The 22,197-nt window shown below is 39.4% G+C and overlaps 1 long non-coding RNA gene and 1 pseudogene across 1 annotated transcript; one reads left to right on the forward strand and one right to left on the reverse strand.

The window, feature by feature from the left end:
* Window positions 1-763: 763 nt before the first annotated feature.
* Window positions 764-5,915, reverse strand: LOC119874025. Its single transcript, XR_005366345.1, has 4 exons — window positions 5,829-5,915; window positions 4,346-4,418; window positions 3,183-3,300; window positions 764-1,660 (listed from the first exon to the last, which is right to left on the reverse strand). It is a non-coding gene; the product is annotated as an uncharacterized LOC119874025 (long non-coding RNA).
* A 13,311-nt stretch (window positions 5,916-19,226) lies between these two features.
* LOC608625 lies at window positions 19,227-20,151 on the forward strand (annotated as a pseudogene).
* The last annotated feature ends 2,046 nt before the right edge of the window (window positions 20,152-22,197 follow it).

Genomic DNA, 22,197 nt, shown 5'->3' on the forward strand with positions numbered 1-22,197 from the left:
CCACCCACCAATGACTTTTAACCAGTCAGTGTGGGATTTTCCTGGTCAGCACTAGGAAACATACTGATAGACCCCTTCCATTCCCCTTAGGCCAGAGACCTCATTTAAAACAATGGATTCTTCACTAATAATTTCCTTTTTCCATTCCCTCTCTCTCTCTGGAGCATCCCTCTACTTGCTAGGTGCCAGTTAGTAAAGCTAATGAGATCTGCAAAATTTCCTGTTTCCTTTTTGTTATTTTACAGAGTTCTTACATGTCCCTACCGTCACTCTCTGTCAGAAATGGGGATTCTGTTATGTACTTTATGGACTCGGTGTAAGGACAGCCTGCAAAGTCCCTGGTGCAGGGCTCAGGACACGAGAGAGTCAAGGAATCCAAGTAGAGATGAGCTTCAGGGGCCATCTAATCTATTTATGTCGTTTCACATGAGGAAAGGAGTCCAGAGCAGTAAGGAAATCACCCAGAGTCACACACTGAGTGGCAGATTTAAATTCAATCTCAAATCTCTGGGCTCTCAGACCTATCTTTCTTTCTTTCTTTCTTTCTTTCTTTCTTTCTTTCTTTCTTTCTTTCTTTCTTTCTTTCTTTCTTTCCTTTCTTCTTTCTTTCTTTCTTTCTTTCTTTCTTCTTTCTTTCTTTCTTCTTTCTTTCTTTGTCTTTTCTTTCTTTTTCTTTCTTTCTTCTTTCTTTCTTTCTTTCTTTCTTTCTTTCTTTCTTTCTTTCTTTCTTTCTTTCTTTCTTTTCTTGAAAACACTATGCCCAACATGAGGCTCAAGCTCACAATATCAAGAGCAGGAGTCATGTGCTCTACCAATGGAGCCAGTTGGGAGCCCCTCTCAGAGCTCTTTTCATAGCAGCAACCCTCTGCAGACTATGGCAGGGTAAAAAGAAATAAATGACAAGAGGGCATTTCCTAGTGGCATCTTCCAGGGAAACTAGCATGAGGATAAATTAGGTAAAGGGGAAAGATGTCAGATAGCGAGGAGCCTGCTTGTCCTTCCCCCTTTCCCTCTGCCCGTCTCCCCACTGGTGTGTGCATGCACATGCACTCTATCTAAAATAAATAAGTAAATAAAATCTTAAAAGATATGTCTGATATATTAAGGGAACAAAGGAAACAGCTGCATGGTATCCACAATATATGGTCCCATTTTTGTTTTATGTATATATAAACATAAGTCTGGAAAGATGTCTTCCAGACCATTAGCCATGGTTATGCCCATGCATTATATAAAGCATCTTAAGACCTCTCCTTCTTTATTTTATCTCCATGTTGTTTAAATTCTCAGGAGTAACTGTGATTTTGATTAGTTGGAATATGTAATGCTTTTTAAAATAGAAAATACTATTGAAACAATTAATGATTAATTGCATAAATGTGCAATGATTCATATACACATGATACCAGAGTGGAAGTGAAAAAGTAAAAGAAAAAATTAAAATACAATGGAAGAATGACGGAAACACTCAGCCCTTCCTTTCTTAGGTGATTGCTATCGAATAGTGTTTCCTTTATAAGAGCAGGAAAAAGAATTAGACAACACATGAAGGCACTTTGAATACTTTCAGTGGAACATCTTTTCTGCACATCTTTGGCTTAATGAAGAAAGCAAAGCAGGCTGTCTTGGAAGCAGATATGAAAACTCTCCGGCCCCAGATCTAAAAAGGAAATATATCCAAATTATGCCCCACATCACATGCCCCTTTGTCCTGCAGTATTTTCATCTATCGTCACTCTATGTCTCTATGCGCTAAGGATCTTCACCTAATATGGAAACTCCCTGGTCTTCCAGGGCATTCAAAGTGCCTGTGCACATTTTTCTGGGGAGAATGATCACAACTTTCATCAGGTTTGCAAAGAGATCTTGATACAAATCCACACCCACAAATAATAAGAACTATGGCATTCAGGTGTTCATATATATCCAGATATCCACAGACATCTCCAAGAGTTTTTTTCCCCCACTTATTGTTATATGTGTAGTAGGAACGTGATTAGCCACCTTAGACATAGCCTTTCTATTATAGCAATACTGCAAGTAAAGATTATCTCAATTTTATCAGTAAGGAATGTGGAGAGTTAGAGGTGGTGACAAATTCTTTGACACTCCTCCCTTTATGAGCTGAGGGTCTGTGACTCTTCCCCTTGAATCTAGATGGGCAATGTGAGGACTTGGACCAACTGAATATGACAGAAGTGACCCTCTGTCAATTTCCCGACCCAGGCATTAATTGGTGAGCAGCCTCCACTTCCTGTCCTTTGGAATCATAGCTCCCATAAAGTAAGCATAGTATTGTGAGGATGTTACAGCTGCCCTGTGGAGATGCCCACAAACAGATGGTCTGAGTTGTCCTGGAAGTGGATCCTCCAGACCCAGTCCAGCAGTCCCAGCTAATGCTGTGTGGAGTTGAGATGAGCCATCATCTTCCCTGAGCATGTGGTAAGCACAATAATGGGAAGGTGTCTATATGCTAAGCCTCAGAACCTGAGAATATGTTACATTACATGGCGAAGGGGAATTAAAGTTACAGATGGACTTAAGATCACTAATCAGCTAACCTTGGGCTAGAGAGATTTATCCCGGATTATATTAGTGGATCCAATGCAATCACAAGGATCCTTAAAATAGAAAAGAAAACAGAGATCAGAATGATTCTGTGGGAGAATGCTGGCTGACTTTGAAGAGACAAAGGTGCCATGAGCCAAGAAACACAGGCAGCCTCTCAAAGGTAGAAAAGGCAATGACACAGAGCTTCCAGAAAGGAATGTAGCCCTGCCCACACCTGATTTCAGCCCAACGAGAAAGAACTATGTTGGATTTCTAACCTACAAAACTGAAAGAGAGTCCACTTTTGTTGTTTCAGATCACTGAGTTTATGGTCATTTTTACAACAGCAATAGGAAACAAATACAGAGCCTTTCCCAAATTGCCTTTTTGTCAGCAAAGCGAATTATTATTGTTTTAAACCCCTGCGTGTTGGGCTAGTCTGCTACTCAGTAATAGATACACGGAACAAGAAAATTAAGGCTTAGGGTGATTAAATAATCTGTCCAAGTGTCTTAAGAAGTTCACTTGCCTGGCCCTGGCATTACATGTTTCCCTCTGAGAATTATTAAACACCTCTACTGCCAAAATTTTGGCAGCATTTTCCTCCTCCAGACTCACCAGACATTACTTACCTTCCTGTCACTCTCAATATCTGCTGTCCCAGAGGACTGAAGGGCTCTCCTTGTGCCAAACACAGTGTGGCCTTTTCTCTGTCCTCATTCTCAGTAGTGACAACCACCACTTCTCTTTCTTTTTCCAGGAGGAGGTTCGAAGATACATTATTACTTCAGCGTGAACACATCTAAATCTAAACATCATTTCTTCAAAACAATGAGTATTTTACTTATTTATGTTAAAGATTTTATTTGTTTATTTAGAGGGAGAGAGAATGTGTGGGAGGGGCAGAGAGAGAGAGAATCTCCAGCAGACTGCATGCTGAGGACCAAGCCCAATGTGGGGCTTGATCTCACGAGTCTGAAATCACAACCAAAATCGAGCCAAATCGAGCCAAAATCACAGCCAAAATCAAGTCAGATGCTTAACTGACTGAGCCACCCAGGCACCTCACTCTCACATGTAATATTAACTTTTAAAACAGTCATTATTTTGTGGTGATTCTCTCCTTGTCCCTCTGCCCCTCTCCTCCCAGTTCTTATACTCTCTCTCTCTCTCAAAAAAAAAAAAAAATGTACATAAGAGAAAAACGGATGGTTTCTTCCTAGGTGATTGAACATTTTTATGAATGCCTAGGCCTTTTTTAAAACCTCTTTGAAGATGCTTTATAGATTTAAATTTCTAGGTTTAAATCTCATTTTTCAGTGGAGCATAAATGCCCTTTTAAATTAGCAGTAGTGAAAATAGTTACCCTGAATATAGATTTAGTGATTAAGTTTTATAATAAAGCTGTTTTTTCAGCTTTAAAAAAATTCTCTTTAATGGTCGTTATAGTACCAAATAAGAAGAGCTAAAATTTTTCAGAACAGAGCTGAGACCACTAAAATTCTTTGACAGAAATTTTCATGTAACTCTTCCCCAAAAATGTTCAAAATAAAGTGATGATTGAATGATAAAATAATTTCCCTTCATTCTCCCTCACTTGTTAAGACCATCTCTTAAGGTTTTTAAAGTATTTGCATGAAAAAAAAATAAAGTATTGCATGATATAAAGAAAATCAATTTCTCCAGAATGAAACCAGAGAGAGCAGTTTCAAATGCCAGAGAAACTCAAATACAGGCCCATTAGAACCATAGACAACTTCAGGATATATGAGCAGTTTGACTCACACATTCTTACCTTTGTGATACTCCCAAAAGTTTGACAATGAATCAGAAGAGATGGCCGGTGAAATGCAAAGTGTTACTTGATGCTATTTGTTAAAAAGATAAACATGGTCCTTGAATGTTTATAAATATTGCTCAAAGATGGATGAAACATGAACTTGTCTCCCTGCAAACTGAGTCTTAGTTGAACCTTTTGTGCTCTGACAGCAATTTGACTAAATGAGGGTGAATTGACACAGTGTCCATCAACAATCAAACAAAAAGAAGATTTGCAACCAGGCTACACTAAGAAAGTAAAAAATGAACCAGCATTCCAAGAACACTTACATAAACCTATCAATATACAAAAATGTAAAAGTCACTGGGTGACAGGGTAACTGGTCTCTGTTTCCCTGGAGGTTGCTCATCAATATAGTCTCAGGAGCAAATTAACAAGGGCACATGTAAACCACAGAAATAACTTTTCTTGGACTCCAAAAAGAACTTCAAACTGTGATGATTTAATATCATTCTATAAGCTAGGACTCTCTCTGGTGCAAATGATGGAAAATCCAACACTAACTCGCTTAATTAATAAACGGAATTTGTTGGTTCATCTATCTGCAGGCTCAAGGATTACCCAAGCTTCAGGTATAACTTGATCTAGGGGCTCATACAATGTTCTATGCACTCAATTCATCTTCAAATCTCAACTCTGTCCTCCTCTGTGTGTTGGCTTTGTCTTGAGACTCTCTTTTCAGAACCAAGATGGCTGCAGCAGTATCAAGCCTTCCATCCCTGCATGACCAAATTCTGTGGAGGAGTGAAAACTCTTCTGTCTCAGAAGACTTGCCAATGTCTTGTCTCCTTGGCTCTGATTGGGTTAGATGCCCATCACAATTAGTTGGCCAGAGGATTGGACATACAAATTGGTTTTCTCCTAAAACAGGGGAAACTATTGCTCCAGAACAAATAATAGCTGAGCAGAGGGGAATGATTTCAGTGGAAATTTAAGATACCAGAAAGAATGGGAATGTATGTTGGGCAACAGCAACTGTCCACTATGATAATATTGTTATGTTAGTAAAAGACATTTCAAATCTTGCTTATATTTTTTAAAGTAAGAAATACAGTCATTTAGTCTCACAGACTCCATAATCTGATATATAAGTATAAAAGATATCAAGCCCAATCACTTTGATACCTAATGAGATGTTGACTTCATTCCTAAGTCACTGTTCTTTCCAGGCTTGTCTTCCATATTTGTTCATGCAAATTTTGCTTCAGCCTCACCAATTAGCTGTTCTAGATTGCTTACCTATATACCTTGATACTCCAGATTCCTAATGCCTAGGAAGTTCCTTCCCTTCTTTTTTCTTTGATATCTAAATTCTGCTTTTCCACAGCCTAAAGCTTAGCTACTTTCTCTTTGAAAGAATTAAGAAATAATTATTCTTTTTCCTAAATTTTCTCATAATTTTTAGGTTAAAATTTGCAATTTTACCACCAATTCCCACCTTCTAGACCGTGGAAGATATCAATTTGATGTGACTGATCTTGAACGTCATGGTCATAGACTTCTCCATATAGCACTCCCAGAAACCTTCAATAATAAAAATTGCTCATGAAATGAAATTTACTGGCCATTTTGGATGAATACTAGGCACTATAGCCTCACTTTTTCACATTGGTAACCTTAATAGCTTATGTCTTATGAGCATAAACATTCAATTAACGTTTAGAAAGTGGAACTTAATTGAATCGAAGGTAAAACCTAAAAGTAAGTTAATGACAATGGTAACTGATCAAAGCTAAGCATGAGTTAAGGATACACACTTCTAACATTAACATTTAAATGTGAGAACTCAGAGTTTCCTTTCCCCAAACAGTGGGTTTTCACAAAATCTGAAATAAAATCTTAATGTCTATAAAAGCTTTCCCTGAGGAAATGATTGAAAACCATTTAAAGCAAAATGGTGGCATTTAACTATTCCTGATCCTAAGAAATAAAATAGTTTAACAGATTCGCTATTTAGAAAATATAATATGTGACAGGTGATGTATTTGAAAAGAGGGGGGAAAAATCCATCCTCATAACCAGATCTGGCTGGGGAATAATTTCTGGAATTGTAGACAATTATTGTATATACTTTTAGTCATAATTTAAGATGACCTTATAAAGCATTGGGAATTGCCCTGCTTTATAGCCCAGAAGTGATTACATAAAATCGTGTTAAAGTGATTATAATAAGAACTACATAGGCAGTAATGTTTGCTGCTTTGCAAAATACTTAGCCCAGGAGACTCTTTAAAGCTGAATGGAACAGAAAATGCTGGTAGTCATATTAGACCTGTTCCTCCAGTTAAAGTCAGCACTCACTGGCAACTAAAACACAGGGTCATTTTCTCCAAATTTCACATCTCATTTACCACCTGACACTGAAGCATCCAGTTACACTCTTGAAAAACAGAACAGACTAGTTACTTAGCATCGTGTCATAAATCTTCCTCACCTCATCCCCATGACATTTATATTTAAAATGTTCTGACTTGAAAACACTGATATTTAATTCACTTGGGCCAATCAGTGAAGGAGATGTCAAAATAACATAAAAATGAAAAATTTGAGCAACGCCTGGCTGGTTCCGGTAGTAGATCATGCAAATCTTTATCTCGAGGTTGTGAGTTCAAGCTCCGTGTTGGTTGTAGAGATTACTTAAAAATAAAATCTTTTTTTAAAAGAATTAAAAATTTTGAAGTATTGCTTAACTTAGCCAACATAAAACTATCATGCTTTTGAGCACTTTTAAATATCAGTTACTTTTTTAGTGATTTTTCTACATTTGTCATTAAGAACCTTCTAAACAGAGTTTAATCACACTTTTCCTGTACAAGCAGTATTGTAGTGCTTTCCTGTGGTTGGTAAGGGATGTTGTTCTTTATATCTTTATAGAAGAATCCCAGTTAATAAATGTGAAAGATATATGGAAGCCCAATAAAAGAATAAATCTAGGGACTTCTGGGTGACTCAGTGGTTGAGCATCTGCCTTCTGCACAGGGTGTGATACCCAGGTCCTGAGATTGAGTCTAGCGTCAGGATCCCTGCATGGACCCTGCTTCTCCCTCTGCCTGTGTCTCTGCCTCTCTCTATGTCTCTCATGAATGAATAAAAAAAATCTTAAAAAAAAAAAAAGATTAAATCTAGTAAGTGAGCAGCAATGGCTATTAACACTATAAGGCAAAATATTCACAGAGAACTTTATGATGGTGGAACTGGGCTAGTTCAGTCAGTAGAACCTGAAACTCTTGATCTTCGGGCCATGTGTTTGAGCCCTACTTTGAGGATAGAGATTACTTAAAAAGATAAAATCTTTATTTTTTTAAAAGATTTTATTTATTTATTCATGAGAGACACAGAGAGGCAGAGACACAGGCAGAGGGAGAAGCAGGTTCCATGCAGGGAGCCCGATGCAGGACTCAATCCTGGGACTCCAGGATCATGCCCTGAGCCAAAGGCGGATGCTTAACCACTGAGCCACCCAGGTGTCCCAAAGATAAAATCTTTAAAAAGAGAGAACTTTATAATGGAAGGGTCAGGCTGACAACACCTGAACCTATTGATTGATCATTAAAAGTATGTCAGGTAAACAGGATGTGATACATTCATAATTTTTTTCTATTGCTATATAATATGCTACTCCAAAGTCTAGTGGCTCAAAACGATACCAAACATTTATCATCTTACACAATGTCTCTGCTCAGGAATTCAGGGGTGATTTTTATGGGCAGTTCTAGCTCAAGGAATCTTGAGGTTGCAGTCAAGATGTTAGCTATAGGCATCTGAGGGCTTGCTTGACTAGGACTGGAGGATCCACTTCCAAGATGGCTCACTCTCATGGTTGGGGCAGGAGCGTGAGGCCTTCTCCATAGGGCCACTTTGTATCTGCCTTGACATCTGGCTTCTCTGAGACATAGTGACCCAGGAAAGAGAGAGGAAGCAGCTATAAGGTCTTTTATGACTTAGCCTTATAAGTCACATATCATCATTTTGGCCATGCCCTAGTGTTTCACAAGTCAATCCTACTCTTTCCTGGGGGAGGAAATGAGAATACACAGGGCACAAATATGAGGAAGCATATGGGCCATTGGGGGCCATCTTGGAGGTCTGCTACCACAAATGGGAAGCAATCCTATGAAGTATTCTTGTCCTCTCTCCCATAAAACTATTCCAGAATCTAATCAAACATTTAGGTCTAACTGCCAATTTAGGAGAAATAAGGGAGAGGTGAAGAATGGGGAGAGGAACAAATCAATGCAACAGGGACACGGTCAATTCCAGAATGTGGAACAATATAAAGACCAAGATCTGATTTCTTCAGCTAGCCAGTGGTATGGAGGAATAGTTACAGACAAAAAGAGATTTAAGAGCTGCAGCAACCAAATGTAATGAATGATCCAAGTATATCGATTGTAAAAAGACCTTTTCCCCCACAGTTGTAAAAATTTCAAGGAGTAGGTATTAGATGGTATTAAAGAATCATTGTTAAGGTAATGGCATCATGAGTGGGTGCATTTAATGCCCTTATTTCTTTTTTTTTTTTTTTAAGATTTTTATTTATTTAGTCATGAGAGACACAGAGAGAGAGAGAGAGAGGCAGAGACACAGGCAGAGGGAGAAGCAGGCTCCATGTAGGGAGCCCAACGTGGGACTGGATCCCGGGTCTCTGGGATCACACCCTGGGCTGAAGGCGGTGCTAAACTACTGAGCCACCCAGGCTGCCCAATGTCCTTATTTCTTATGGTTGCATGTGGAAGTATTTGAAATGATTTGGTATCTAGGATTTGTTTCAAAGTAATCCAACAAAAAGTAACAAAAAGTTGAGGGACAAATGAAACAAGATTGGCCAAAAAGTTGAAAATTGTTGACTCTGGCAAATGAGTTTAGGAGAGTTCATTTTGAATATGCTTGAAAAAACTCCAGAGCTTTGAGCCACTAGAGTTCTGGGGATTAGTGACAGCAGTTAGCATCTGGACGTACCCAAAGAGGCACTGCAGGACTTTTCACTGAGCTAAGGGACAGAGGATGGGTCTGCATTTTTGGCTCTGCACTTCCATGACCTTGGAGTCTGGCGCAGTGAGAAGGTAGACCAGGAATGTGAGGGAAGGTGGGAGGAGGGGCAGGGATGTCAATCTGCAGTCAGTGCAAATGCCTGCATTTCATGATTGATGATCATGGTTTCTTCTAGGGAAGTGGCAGTACAACCAGAAAGGAAGGGGAAAAAAAGTCCTGCACTGGTTTGGAGCCACATCCTACTTTCTAATCCACAGTTGCTTCCTGTCCAATCACCACTGTTTCCTGTGTCACTTCCGTCACTGGGATGATCCTTTATTTTTGCCTTCAAGTAAATCTCTTATCATTTCAGCTCAAATTTCTCTAACCTTTATAAAAGTTTTTGTTCTGTTAGCAGTTTAAGATTTGTTTTCAAGGGCATTTTCAGGGCAAGGGTTGCTTTTACTCTTCCTTTCGATCTCTATCAAGGTGTTGGGACAATATTTGTAAGTGTGTGATTGGTATTGAGAAACTTGGAGAAAGCCACTCTGTAAATACCAAATGATAATTTTCAGGAAGATAAATTAGGTGTCATGAAAGAAGTCTAAGACAGACATGAATTTCTTATAACTATTTTTTCCTTGTATTTAAAAAGTATTTGTAGGAGTGCTTGGGTGGCTCAGTCTGCCAAGTATCCAACTCTTGATCTCAGCTCAGGTCTTGATCTCAGGGTCATGAGTTCAAGCTCCATGCTGGGCTCTACACTGGGCCTGGAGCCTACTTAAAAATAAACAAACAAACAAACAGTATTTGTGTGTGACTTGAAGATAAGGGCTCAGTTATAGTGATTTTAGAAGGTTGTTTAAAATGTTTATAGCTTCTCTGGCCTTCCCTGGATAGAAATATTAGCAATTCGAAACTCTAAATTCTTGAGGAAGAATCTATAGCATTGTCCAAGAAAGTGGAAAGACTCACTGTGAAATCACCACAGAAATGGCTTTATCAAAACTTTTCTGCTAAAAGGTTGTATTTTATCCCCAAACAGATTGGAGTTGCCTAAGTATTCATGGCTCAGAAAAGCAACCATCTTGTTGGTCAGCCTCAAATATGGTTTGTCATTGGAGATGGTGGTTAAGAAGAAAGGTAGTCAGTTATATCTCAATAAATCTAGGATCAAGGGATGGAGAAAGAAAGAAGAAAGGGAGCAAGGCTCAGTTTCCATAACTGAAATAAAGCTAATTGTGTGACCAACTAACTGTTCAGAACCTATGAAAAACACTTCATTGTGTCTACGATGCTTTTGTTCAGGGAATTTGTTTAATTTCTTTCTATAACCTCTACATAGGGATGTCATAATGATTTTGAATAAAGGAGTGAAAACCTGGACCTGTTAAAAAAAAAAGTGAAACACATTCATTGTAAAATTTAAAATTCTGTCAAACTGATCACTTGGAAATGAATCATAAAACCTGACTTAATTAAAACATGGCATTCAATGAGGAATAATTCAGGAAAAGAACATCTTTTCTTATGTTACCTAACCTATTAGTGAGCTCATTGAATATGTGTGCTCATGCAGAACGACTGTCTTGTTCTGGCTTCTTCCTGAACTGACAGGTGGAGCACCCCATGAAACAAATATCACTTCTGTTCCGTATCTCTTGACCCTTCCAGTGTGGTCCAGGGATCAACACCCTTCTATAACAACTGGGTGTGTGTTAGATATGCAGACTTTCAGGCCCCACGCCATTCCTCCTACATCAGAAACTGCAGAGAGAGAGAGAGCAGGAGCCAAGGGCAGGGCGGAGGGAGAGAGAAAAAGAGAGAGAATCTCAAGTAGACCCCTTGCTTAGTGCAAGGCCCAACTCAGGGGCTTGGTCCCAGGACCCCAATATCATGACCTGAGCCAAAATCAGGAGTCAGATGCTTAACCAGCTGAGCCACCTGGGTTTGTCCCAGAAACTGTTTGAACACATTGCCCCATTGATTTGTATCCACGGTATGGTTTGAGAAGTACTGCCCTCAAATATATCAAAATTTTTCAGACTCTTCATCTAACCTTTCACTTCAAATCTGAACCACTAGATGTTTTCATCTCTGTCTCTGGGGTGTTCCCTCCCCATTTCTGGCCCAGGCTTTCAGGATATCAGAATAGCATCCCAGTCCAGTCCCTAGAACCTCAAGTTATAAGCCTCTTAACAGCAGGGAACAGGTCAGGATCATATCTTATCCATTTTAGTTCCTGCCACATAGTAGAAACTTAAATACTATTCGAAGAATAAATGAAATAGTTGGCCTTCAATATTAAATGAAGACAAATATGAATGAAGCCTGACTTCTCTACTTCCTGGCTGTGTGACATTGAATAACTTACTTAATTTCTCTGGTCTCCCTAAAATTGAAATCATGATACTTATCTCAAAGACTATTTCTAAGGATTAAATGAAACCAAATGTACCTGGCATAATGTACGCATTCCCTTCTAAGGGTTCTAGGTATTTTTTCATCTACTAATAAAATAATACTGTATTTCTTTCCATTTTTAACCATTGTCCCCTGTCTAAGTTTGCTTGGGCTGCCATAACAAAATACCATACACTGGGTAATGGGCTTAAACAACAGAAATCTGTTTTCTCCCAGCTCTGGAGGCTGAAGAGTCCAAGATCAAGGTGTCAGTAGGATCTGGTTTCTAGTGAACACTCTTTCCTGGCTTACAGAGAACAGCCTTCTTGCTGTGTTCTTATACCCATGTAGTGTATCATCTTCTTTTTGTCAAAACACTATTCCCATCAGAGAAGAACCTACATTTATGACTTACTTTAACCTTACTAAAAGGCCCTCTCAAAGGCCTCTCTCTAAATACAGTCACAATAGGGTTTAGGGCTACCACATATAAATTTAAGAGGACACGGTCAGTGCACAGCATCCTCAATACCTGGCACTGAAGTGCTCACAATTACAACAAATATTTTCTGTGTTAGATACCTCTATATCTATTACAGCAACACTAATTCTATTTCTTTGGCCCTTTAATGTCTTCATATTCCCCTCATTCCAGGTTTTGTGTTTCTTCACTGTTCTCTATCCATCTTACTCACAGACCCTCATGTGGATCTCTCTTCTAATAATTGTTACCCATTTTTCTAAGTTCCTCAGAGTGCTACACTATTTAGTTATCCTTGTGCCTCTTGAAATTTTAAGCCTTAAATGAAGTCAATAATTTCTCAGAAATGTAAGTAATACTTATTTTCCTGTACTAAATCAAGATACGAATAGGTTAAATATATAATCGCAGGAATCCCAAAACCTTACTTTGAAAAAAGATTATACAATCTAGCCTCCCTTTCTGAATTCATCTTTGACTATTCCTCTGCTCCCTTACTCTGATATAAAAAAGCATATAGTTCTTTAAAAAGAGCCATTACCTACTTTCCATCTGTGGCTAGCAAAACATTTATTTTAAAAATGAACAGGCCTTCCACTAAATCCCTAGATGCTAATATCTTCTTGGACTGCTATGATCATATGAAAACCATGCCCAGTTTAATGCTTAAATATTCCCAAGAACTGTGCAGAGTTAGACAAAGCATTTAACTCAGAAGAACAGTTAATGAGAGGTTATAATTCAGTAAATGTCTACTTCATTCATTATGCTTGGTAAGAATAGAAAGATGGGAAAAACAGATTCTCTTGTCTTGGAGCTGGTTGGCTAGTGGGAAAAACAGAGATATGAACGAAAATTAAATAAAATGTCATCATTGATTCTTTAATGAAAGTGTCTGTAAGATACAAATGTTTGGTGGTGTATTAAGTATACTTTGGCTGTGGTTATAAATTGATATTGATGACAGGAAGACTCAAGAGCATTGCCTAGATTTGCTATCTTCCATTTTTCTTGTCCTATTTTCTCTTGGACACATACCAGGTAAGCTTTGATCCCCATGACTCCACCCAAACAGTCCTTATCAAGGGCACCAGCTTCTCAGTCTACACCATGGTTTAAATTCCATTGTAATGTCTCACAAATTTCTTTCTCCAGCCTGCATATTTCCTCGGCTGAACTCCAGACCATCCACTCAAATGTAGTACAGATGTCTCAAAATTATATGTAGAACTGAGTCCTCAATTTTCTCCCACAAACCTTCCTCCATGATCATTCCCCCATCTTATATTCACCTAGCTGCTCAGGCCTCAGCCCTTGGAATTGCCCTTCACTTTTTTTAACTTGCATTCTTCATGGAATCCACAGTAAGTCCTATCAATTCTTTCTCCAAATCATATTGAAGATCTCACACTTGTTCTTACCACCACAAATGCTCAACATGACTCCAAGCCATCCTTATTTCTTGCCTGAATTCTCCAATAGCTTTATAACTGGTCCCCTTGCTTCCTTCCACTCCTCTCTTACAGCTGATTGTCTATGCAGCTGCTAGAGGCATCCTGCTAAAGTTTCAGCCAAATATTGTTCCTCTGCCCCAGAACCATCCAATAGCTCCCTATCTCAAAGTAAAAGCCAACACAATTAGTGACCTGTGTGGCCTTACACTGTGTAAGATTGCCCCCCACCTTCACCTTTGCCTCTCTGAACTCTGCTCCAGCTCCTCTCCCCGACCCTACTGAAATGCCACCTCACTGGCTTCCTTGCTGCTCCTTTAACCACACTGGTCATGTTGCTGCTTCAGGGCCTTTTCTGTTCTGCCTGAAATGCTCTTATGCCAGATATCTATGTAGCTTGCTCCCTCACCACCATTTGATCTTTCTAAGATATCACCTTCTAAGTTAGGCCTTCTGTTCCAGACAGGATTCAATCAAAGGAGCAGAATCATATGGAGATAGATAGGTAGATTTTATATAGACAGAGAATGAGAAAGATTTGTTATAAAGATTGACTTTGAGGAGGGCGGGGGGTGGGGGTGACTGGGTGGCGGGCACTGAGGGGGGCACTTGACGGGATGAGCACTGGGTGTTATTCTGTATGTTGGCAAATTGAACACCAATAAAAAATTTATTTATTATTAAAAAAAACTTGACTTTATGCAATTGTGAGAGCTCGTTAACAGTCTCTGTGAGGCTATTTTCTTTCTTTTTTTTTAAATTGTGGATGTATAAGATAAAATGATGAGTTTGATTTATTGGCATTGAATCAACAAATTATTTTGGTGCCATATAAGGACATGTGAAGAGTCACAGAGCTAGAAATTACTGAGGATAGATTTAAATATTACTCTATTAGACCAATAGTTATCTACCTTGTTGAAAAATCTTGGGAATTTAGAATTTTGAGCTATACTTTATCACAATTCTACACGCCCTGTCCAAAGTTCTTCCTCTTACCTAACAGTAGTTCTTTTGCCATCATATATACTCCTTGCCTTTTGTTCTTTTGTGTGGTATCTATTGTGACAAAGGGAATGATTTTTATTGTTGTAGCCCATGCAATGTTTCTGTGAACTCACAAAGAACCTAATGGGGAGCAATAATACTGATGGTTGGGCTTGCTTTCAGCGCTTAGCTTTTCTTGTCATCTTTGCTTTACTCATTGAAGTAATAGGATAGGTAAGGCTAGCAGACTTGGACATGTTTATTTTCTTCAAATCTGATGCTGGAGCTGGAAGTCTACAGCTCAGAGTGTAGGGCAGAAGGACAGATTTAAAGCTGGGAAAAACAAGGAGAAGCTGGAATCCAGCAGGACACACTGGAACCCATATCTGTTCTCACTGCCTCCAACTTGCTGATATGGATATCCTCACGACTAAAGGACTTAGCCTCCTCCATTCCAGAACTAAACATTCAGATGGCCTAGGAGTCAGAGAAGTTGAAGCACACACAGGGGAAGGTAGGGCAGTTGGTGGCCTGGTCACTGCCCCTTATTAATAAAGTGAGCCAGTAGATGAGCTACACTTTACATAAGCTACAGAAGTACCTGTCCTGACCTTTCGAGCATAAACAACAAATAGTGGCTGCTTTACTTCCTCCCAACAAATATTACACAAGAAACATACGGGGAAGGGAAACATCATTCAGCCCACTCAAATTACACATTACAAAGCTACCACCCTTTCCAGGATCACACAGTCTAAAATTGTGACCCTACCTCCAATACTCACTATCTTTCTCCCTGAGCTATTCTTCTCTATGGCATTAACTTTCTTTATATTTTACTTCTTTGTTTTCTCTACTGTCAGTCTAGCCCTACAAAAATGTGATCTTCATAAGGACAGGGATCTTTGTCCATTGCTCTATGACTAGGGCCCAGAAGAGCGCCTGCCACATAGTAGACCCTCTGTGAATATTTGTTGAATAAGTGAATTATAGAAGCATTCTGATGCACATTTTAATAGATCTTTAATTATGACTCTTTGTACCTAGGACAATCACATATAGATTTTCTAACTAAAGCAAATGAGAATTAGAGGTATCCATGATAAACTTATAAGCTTAAAAGTGGGACAGCTAAGAACTAACGAGCTATAATTTATTCTTTTTCTATTCCTTAGGAACAAATTTATAGAAAATAGTGAAGGAACAAAAACATGTTTTGTAATCTCTTTCAGGCAACGTATAGAATAGTGAAGATAAGCTTTGTTAATGGGAAAAGGATTGCTTATCACCAAATTTCTCCCATTAAATTAGGCACTTGATAAATATACTCAGCAGCTATTGATGACTACCTTGAAAATTTTGTCTCACCTTCCACTCTCTTTCAAAATGAGCATAGTATAGGGAGACCTCTGCTCAGGCACGATCCTGAGAAATGCAGATCAGAGCTTCCTTTTCCCCTGCACCTTGTTCAAAGCCTATCCCTAAAAAAAAAAACAAAACAAAACAAAACAAAACAAAAAAAAACCCACAAAACAAGAAACAAAACCTCTTCCATTACCCAGTGGTAGCATGAATTACTCCTTTTTATAAAATCCTTTTTTATCAGTTAATCTGCAATACAACTAATCTCTTTATGAATCTCTGTATGTATGCCTTACAAGCCCATTACTACAGCCAGGGTCCCAACACTAACTGAACAGTGCACACGCTTGCGCACACACATACACACGCACACACAAACAGGGATAATTCACAGTGAACTTGTTCCGTGGCCCTGGGTGGGATACAGAACCGCAAGAAATAGTCTGTGAATCTGGGCTAGTTTAAGAGCTCCGTTACCCCCTTAGGCACAAAGGGAGGAAGTGGTTATCAGAAGGAGGGAGAGCCGTGGCCAGTAGATCTTCTTAAGATGAGCCATGACTTTCTGTGTTGGCCAACTTGTAAGGTGACTTCACAGGGAGGTCACCAGGATCATAAATAGCTGACTTCATTCTCTTCCCCTCCTCTAATTTCATGTCAAAACAACCCATTAGCTGACCCCAACCAGAAGCCAGGAGCCACAGGAACTCGTTGATGGAGTCTCTACTGGTGTGCTTCCTGGGACAGAAGTCAAGCTAGGGAAGAGTATGTCTACAGAACCTAGAATGGAATATGGAAGCTATGCAGCACTCCCAGTGAAAGCAGCAACTGGGTCTCCTTCTTTCCTTTGTATTCCCCAGAGCACCTTTCACAAATTAATTATTAATTACATTGTATAGACACAATGCACACCCGCAAGGTCTACTAACCTATCTCAAAACAGTTGGATGGAATGTTGAGTAGAGATCCCAGGCAGACCTGTAGGGGGAATGACAGTTTGTGATGACTCTAGTGATCCCTGAGATTCTCTCTCAAAAACCGGGAACCAACCTAAAAGGTAAGGATCCTCCACTAAGAGGATCTCTTTTCTTAGATCAGGAGAAAAATCCAAGAGTAAGGCTCTGAAAGAGCTTCTGAAATGTTGTTGGCTAGCTGGCATGGGGACCTGAAGGTGCCAGTGCACTTCCCTAGGTGGGAAATATGGAAATGGTGCAGTGAACTCAGAGCAATCGCACCCTCCAATCCCACAGTTGCATGCCTTGAGGTGAAGTACTAAGAGGTACAAATTCATGGACTGGGCCTCATGGTGCAGCCTCGGTCCCTGGAAAACAGCCCCCTCATAGAAATACAATGTCAAGTAGGGTCTTGCAGCTTTATCTTATTACTTGTTACATTACTCTTTGAGCCTTATAACTGCATGTGCATGATTTAGGTGTTGTGTTTAAATGTTGGTCAGTGACAGGTATTAAGGAAGATCAATGAAGAAAGGAGAAAGGTACCTGAGGACTTTGGGACTTAATTTTTTAAATGTCAAGCTAAGGAAATAGGAGAGGGCCACTAGGAACATGGCATATATCTTAAAGACCAATTAGCATTTTACATGCCTTTTATTAAATGGATACCTCCTTTAACTAGTTATATTGCTTTCACTCAAAGCCTAATAACCCAGAAAGTAGTAAAACTAAATGCCTGCCTTATTGATTAGCTGTCAAAAATATTATAATATTTCACCTTTCTCATAAAATATGTGCTAAAAATTTATTAGGACATTAATATACAAATTTACCTTTCCAGTGGGAAGTGCTATGAATCCCAAACCTTTGGTATTTTCAAAAGCAGAGTTCTCATACACAACTACAGAAAATACATATAAATATAGCAATTTTCATAAGTGAGGATCTTTCCTTGAGCCTTTCACATATGTTCTTAGTTCTCTTACTAGGGCTTTAAAATAGCATAATTTTTGTATGATCCTTTGAAGATCTTAAAGAAAGAAACCATATAAACATATATTAAACAGAGCTCATTTTTTCATTCCTGGAAACACATGATAAAAACAAAAATTACTGTGAAACAATCATGTTTTTCTCCCAGAGGGTAAAAGCTCTGTTTTCTTTATTTTTGAGTTCCCAACGTTGAAGCTAAACCCTGGCATATCATAAGTGTTTTATAAATGTTTTAACTGCATATATACCATATATGCTAAATATGTACCTATATACCTCTCTTGTCATTAAAATACAGGCACTAAGAATTATCAAATGCCTGCAAGTGTACTTACTACACACATGACTTACTCCAAAATACGTGGAATGATGTCTGTGGTATATTGTATTAATTAGAATGCTTTCAGCTTCTAGGAACAGAAAGCCTTGTCTTGAACATCCAAAACAACAGGAAAATTGATTCTTACGTGATAAATGGTCATGAGATAGGGTGGTTTCAGGAGGGTTAAAGTTGGCAGCTCAGTGACATTTCCAGGGATGGATTCTTTCCATATCTCTGTTTTGCCTCCTTGGCCCATCAGCCTCATCCTCAGACTAACCTCCCCACCATGGATAATTTGAGAAATGAATACAATGTTCAGAGACAGGAAAAAGAAAGCAAAGTCTCTTTTCTTCCCTGAGACTCTTTTTAAGATGAAGGAAGAATTTCTCAGAATTTCCCATTACACACCAGGCAGGCTTCTCCTCGAGTCTCAAGGGCCAGAACTGTGTGTTTGTGTGCACGTATTTGTGTGTTTTAAGAAAACTACAACTGAAAGCTGAAAGCATTCTAATGTTTAATATATGCTTATTTGGTTTCTTGTAATAGCATTTAACTATACCAGAAACAATTATCCTCCTAAATTCTAATACAGCAATCAAGAATATTACTACAAATTTAACTGGAAGTAACATGTGCATGATAATTCAAGACTGGAAAGCTATGTTTTTACTTGTGCAGCAGATGCTGTTGACTGCCTCCTGGATAGCCATACCCCTTCTTTTATTTATTTATTTTTTTCAGTCAAGTTCTATATTATTGGCAGAGGTCTTCAAAATCATCTCACTCATATTAGTCCACATTGAAATGTACTCAAAATATTTTTTGTTTCCTTTACTGAAAACCATTTTTTTTTTCATTCACACTATTCTATACGCGTAGGATACAGTTGTAATACAGACCAAAATTCCTGTCCTGGAACTTGAATGCTATTACAAGTAAAGATATAGGTGCTTTCGGCGGTCCTGCGGATCTGTCTCTTGCTTCAACAGTGTTTGGACGGAACAGACCCAGGGACGCCCCTTCTACCAGCCAACGGCCACCCTCCAACCTTTTTTCCAGTCGCAACCTTCGGGGCCATCTTCCTGGCCATCTTCTGCCACCGGCAGCGAACACCCAAGTTTGAATTTAATTCCTTGTCCAGGATCAACCATGAGCTCCCAGATTCGTCAGAATTCTTCTACCGAGGTGGAGGCCGCCGTCAACCGCCTGGCCGACATGCACCTGCGGGCCTCCTACACCTGCCTCTCTCTGGGCTTCTATTTCGACCGTGACGGTGCGGCTCTGGAGGGTGGGGGCCCCTTCTTCCGCGAGTTGGCTGAGGAGAAGCGCGAGGGCGAGGGCGCGGGGCGTTTCTTGAAGATGCAAAACCAGCGCGGCGGCCGCGCCCTCTTCCAGGACGTGCAGAAACCGGCCCAAGATGAGTGGGGGAAGACCCTGGACGCCACGGAAGCCGCCCTGCTTCTGGAGAAGAGCCGGAACCAGGCCCTTCTGGATCTGCATGCCCTGGGTCCTGCCCGCGCGGATCCCCATCTCTGTGACTTCCTGGACATCCACTTCCTAGATGAGGAGGTAAAACTCATCAAGAAGATGGGCGACCACCTGACTAACCTCCGCAGCTGGCCACCCCCGGGCTGGGCTGGGCGAGTATCTTTTCGAAAGGCTCACTCTCAAGCACGACTAGGAGCCCCTGGAGACCAGCAGCCTTTGAGGGGCTCCTCTGGCAACCCCCCCCCCCCCCCACCTCCGGTGCCAGGGCTTGTGCCTGAACCTTTTCCCATGCAGCCACTAGGCAGCTTTTTAACCATTCTGGAGCCCTTTCCCAAAACGTGGACCAAATGGAGACAATAAAGCTTTTTGCAGCAAAAAAAAAAAAAAAAAAAAAAAAAAAAAACAAGTAAAGATATACTTCCTATGAGAGACATTTCAACAATAGGTAACAACTTGAAAAATACGTGATACAAGTTTTTGATAGTTTTAAAATAATCCAGTTTCTCAGAATTTATCCTGAAAAAATAGTCACACATGGGAGCAAACAAGTTCACTATGTGAACTTATGCCCAGTAGTCTCTAAGAGGGGAAAATTGGATATAGCTTAAATATCCAAAATCGGGGACCTGGTTAAAGAGACTTATTGTGTGTCTATATAGGTAATCACGAAAGATAATCATGGTCATCATGATGACCTCTGAGTAAGGTATACAATTCTTGAATCAGGGGCACCTGGGTGGCTCAGTGGTTGAGTGCCTTTGTCTCAGGCCTGGCATGATCCCGGGGCCCTGGGGTCAAGTCCTGCACTGAGTTCCCCGCAGGAACCCTGCTTCTCCCTCTGCCTATGTGTCTGCCTCTCTCTGTGTCTCTCATGAATAAATGAATAAAAATCTTTTAAAAAATTGTTGAATCACTGTACTGTACATCTGAAATTAACATAACACTGTATGTTAACTATACTGGAATTAAAATTTTAAAAAAAGGTAAATTTGATCCTGAGACAATTAGTATGCATTAAAGATTTTAAACAAAAGCTAAATTCATGTTTGCAAAAGAAAATGAAAAAGAAAAAAGAAAAGGAATTATGATGGTTATTATTACAGTATCATGTAGCCATTAGACATAATTGTGTGGAATAATATTTATTTCTTTGTAGAAATGGTCAGGGTATAATGTTAAATATAAAAAATGTAGTATGGAAATCACAATAACGTTTTGTTACACATGCATATAAATGAAATCAAAATGTGAACAGTGATTTTCTCTAGGTGATATAATATAGAGTGAAAAACCTATATAATATAGGTTTTTTTTTCCCACTTGTTTTCCAGGATTTCATTTATGAACATGCACCTACTTGATAAATTAAAATCAGGGTTGGTGATTTTAACTTCTCCCTTTATTATTAATAAAGTTTCCCTATAATACCATCAACCGCTTATCAAGTGCTTCCCATGTGCCAGCTGATTTTTTTTTTTTTTTCATTTAATACTTTCAATGTTCCCATAGGTTAGGCATTGCTACTTTCTCTATTTTCTCCCCAGGGTATGAAAAGGATTTGATGGAAGTTAAATATCTCAGCCAAGATACACACTACTGAGAGTATATCTAACTACTACGTGGTTCACCCTGAATTCAATCCAAAGTAGTCTGACTCAGAGTCTGGTCTTCTAAGCACTGATGCTATTATGTCTACAAACATAGGCAGTTAAAAGCAAGTTGAATATGGCAGAAAATCAATGTATTAGATCACAAAACTTTGGGGAAAATATAAATGGATAAACAGAACTGTATCAAGAAGGCAGAACTACAGGAAACTATCTTCTTCTCCAAAAGAAGTTATCTTGGAAAAGAACATAATTATACAGAGAGAAAATAACTTATCTTTTTAAGAAAGCTGGAAAAGAATATTAACTGCTACCAATGAAATATTTACAATTCCATGCAAGAAAGAAAGCAAACAGTCTAAAATTCAAAATATGTTCATCCTGAAACACGTCCAAAGACAGGGACTCAGAAAAGTGGTTGTGGTTCTCAAAGACACTGAGCCGCACCACCCCACCCCCTCTGCCCCAGGTAAAGAATACAAAAGTAAAGGGAACGCACTAGCAGCTACAGTAATTAGCAGAGTGAGAGACATGCATTCAGATCTATGGGATGAGAAATGCCCCCTCCACTCTGAAGTATTTCCATCCAGGTCAGAGTAGCAGGGGCTCTCAAGTGTGCGGCCCCGGTGATGCCATATCCAGAAAAATACTGTTGCACCCAGATTTTTCACTTATGTATTGCTCCAGAGCCCTCTAAAATTTAACAGCTTAAACACAATTCTTTGGCCTGTCTAGCCTCAATGAGGCAGTTCTGCTGCTCTTGCTTAGAGTTGCTCATGCATCTGCAGTTAG

Source organism: Canis lupus, chromosome 11 (genome assembly GCF_011100685.1).
Source record: "Canis lupus familiaris isolate Mischka breed German Shepherd chromosome 11, alternate assembly UU_Cfam_GSD_1.0, whole genome shotgun sequence".
NCBI lineage: Eukaryota > Metazoa > Chordata > Mammalia > Carnivora > Canidae > Canis > Canis lupus.